Source organism: Quercus suber, unplaced genomic scaffold, assembly GCF_002906115.3.
Source record: "Quercus suber isolate HL8 unplaced genomic scaffold, Cork oak 2.0 scaffold_546, whole genome shotgun sequence".
Classification (NCBI taxonomy): Eukaryota; Viridiplantae; Streptophyta; class Magnoliopsida; order Fagales; family Fagaceae; genus Quercus; species Quercus suber.
The window spans coordinates 223603-226415 of NW_027069994.1; the positions used below are offsets into that span (position 1 = coordinate 223603).

General features: G+C 33.3%; 1 pseudogene; it reads right to left on the bottom strand.

Annotated features, from left to right (window-relative positions):
- Nucleotides 1–596: 596 nt before the first annotated feature.
- LOC112035351 (rust resistance kinase Lr10-like) lies at nt 597–2229 on the bottom strand (annotated as a pseudogene).
- Between the last annotated feature and the right edge of the window lie 584 nt (nt 2230–2813).

Genomic DNA, 2813 nt, shown 5'->3' on the forward strand with positions numbered 1-2813 from the left:
TAACCAAATATCCATACGGTGACATTTTTAAACAAAGCCAAAACGGTGTCACTTGAATTAGTTGAACGACACAGTTTTGGTCTGTGACTTAAAATGTGAACTTATAATCCTTACACGTGAAGAGCTGGGTCTTTCACTCAAGCACACGTGCCTAAGTCTGTTTCCAGTTAGTTACACAGTTTCAGTCTCAACGCATAGTGTGGAGGATAATGTGGACTTAATTTTTCTTTTATTAATCAGACCCATTGGTGCCCACTTGTATACTATATGAAGCTTTCTTTACTCTCAGTTATTCACTAAGCAAGATAATGAGAATCACAGATTTTTAGCTCAATCTTTTTCTATATGTTTCCTCTCCTTTCCATTATATAGAAACTCATCAAACTCTTTCAACCAGGCCAATAAACATTTATTAAGAAATGAGAAAGACTACAAGTCGTATAATTCTAAGTAAAGAGCTATAATAAATCAAGGGAACAATTATTTGTTACACAGAAATATGAAGCATCTTTGTAAATCGCAAATTGCAATCATTTAGTGGAGACGTTTGCTTTCCCAATTAAAATCAATAGTTTGAAACATCAACTAGTTTGCATTTAAATTTCAGCCGATTGACTTGATTCACTTGATTGGAATGATGAACTAGTTGAATTTAAGTTGTCTCTTACATTTCCTGTCGGTCTTCCTAGTGATGATGATAGGAAAGGCTTAGAAGGCATTTGTAAGCATTCAACTTCTCCTTAAGCATTTCTACAACTTTGTTCATTGAAGGACGATCACTAGGCTTCATTTTTATGCACCATAATGCGACTATGATCATCTTCTTAGTAGTTTTCTTCTCCTCCTCCGTGGCATCTTCCATTTCTATGTCATTTCCTTTGCTAAATTGGCCATAGACCCAAGTTGGGAAGTAAATTTGGCTTGAATGGTCTGCAGATTGATTAAAGTTCTTTCTTCTGCTTGCAATTTCCAACAATAACATGCCAAAACAATAAACATCAGCTTTATAGGAGACCCCTCCAATATTTTTATAGAACAACTTTGGAACTATATATCCTAGTGTTCCCCTTACAGCAATCAAAGACACTATTCTATCATCTATTGGATAAAATTTTGCAAGTCCAAAATCAGAAACTTTTTGGGGTGAAGTTCTCATAAGAATGTTATGAGGCTTGATATCAAAATGCAAAATTTGCATGTCACATCCTCGATGCAAATATTCAATTCCACGAGCCACTCCAAGAGCAATATTGTATGTTTTCTCAATACTTAAGGATATTTCATTCTCTAGAAAAAATGTATTTGTCAAGAGAACCATTAGGCATGAATTCATATATAGTGAGCGTTTGGATTCAGCATTTTTTGCTGAATCCTGCGGCACGTTTCTTCCCCCCCCTTTTTTTTTTTTTTTGCTTTCAAGTGGGTCAGAGACAGAAGTTACTGTGCAGTTACTGTTTATGAGAAAAAATACTGTTCACGAACTGTTTTGATACTGTTCACGCACTGTTTATGGGACCCACAACCACTTTATTCAGGAAAAAAATATTAAAAATGAGTCCCGCAATACTATTCATACATTTAAAAATTATTTTGCTACAGTGTTTTCAGCAACAATCAGTTTTCAGCAACTTTCAGCAATAATAAGTTGTATCCAAACGGACCCATAAGGGCATGCTTTAGTCCCTCAGCACAGTAGCCAATAAGTTGCACCACATTCCCATGGTGAATCTTTCCAATTGTTGCAACTTCATTAATAAAGTCTTGCCCGTTAGCTTTGGAACCTCCCAACATCTTTATAGGTTATAGCTACAAGAAGACCACTTTGAAGCTTTCTTTTATGTACAGAGCCGTATCGTCCTTCACCCAATTTGTCCTCAAAACCTTTAGACATCTTTCTAATTTCTGAGTATGAGTACCTAATTGGCATGAGGTTAATTTGGCTTTGCAGAAATTCTTCAACATTATCATACATTGGTAAATGCCTCTTACGCCACTTACATATCAAAACGGCCACCACACAAGGAGTCCGCAAGACAATTTTTGCTGCAAGGTGTAAGAATACTGTGCAGGAACATCACATAAACAACTATTAGAAAACAAATTTGTTGTAGCATTACTGTCAATTTTTTTTTTTTTTTNCTGGTTCATAATACAACCATCCTATATTTTGGACCATGTAATACCACCATTATGCATTATATCTTTCATAGCTATGGCTCCATTCTGCATTTTTGACAAATAAAAGAACAACATCAGCGTTGAGAACTACAAAATTAAATTTGGTCATTATACAGAAACTACAATAAATATTCCCTAACATGTCAATTACACACTAGAATTGATGGCGTACGCACCACGAAGCTATCTTCTTAAGAAATTCGATAATTTTTACTTTTCATTTCCTCAAGCATAAAAGTTTGAGCAGGGGCAGCGCTAGTCTATATTCAGGGGTTCAAATGAACCCCCTGACTTCAAAAAAAAAAAATTTATATATATATATATAATATTTTTTCTTTGTTAATTTAATACTTTAATTTATTTTTAAAAATATTTTTGCACACTCTAAATTAAATTTTGCACATCTTTATTACAAGTATTTCAAACTTTAAGAATAAAAAGTAAGTCTTTGTGAATTGTGTCACTCTTTTTTATAAATTTATATTATGTGTGTGAGTGTGTGTGTTTAATATTTATTGTGTGCATTACTTTTTATTATAGTTTTATTTGTGTGAATTATGATGTGTATAGATATTTGTGTGGACAATATAAATTTATATAATTTAATAATTAGGAAATAGAAATTGTTTGTTACA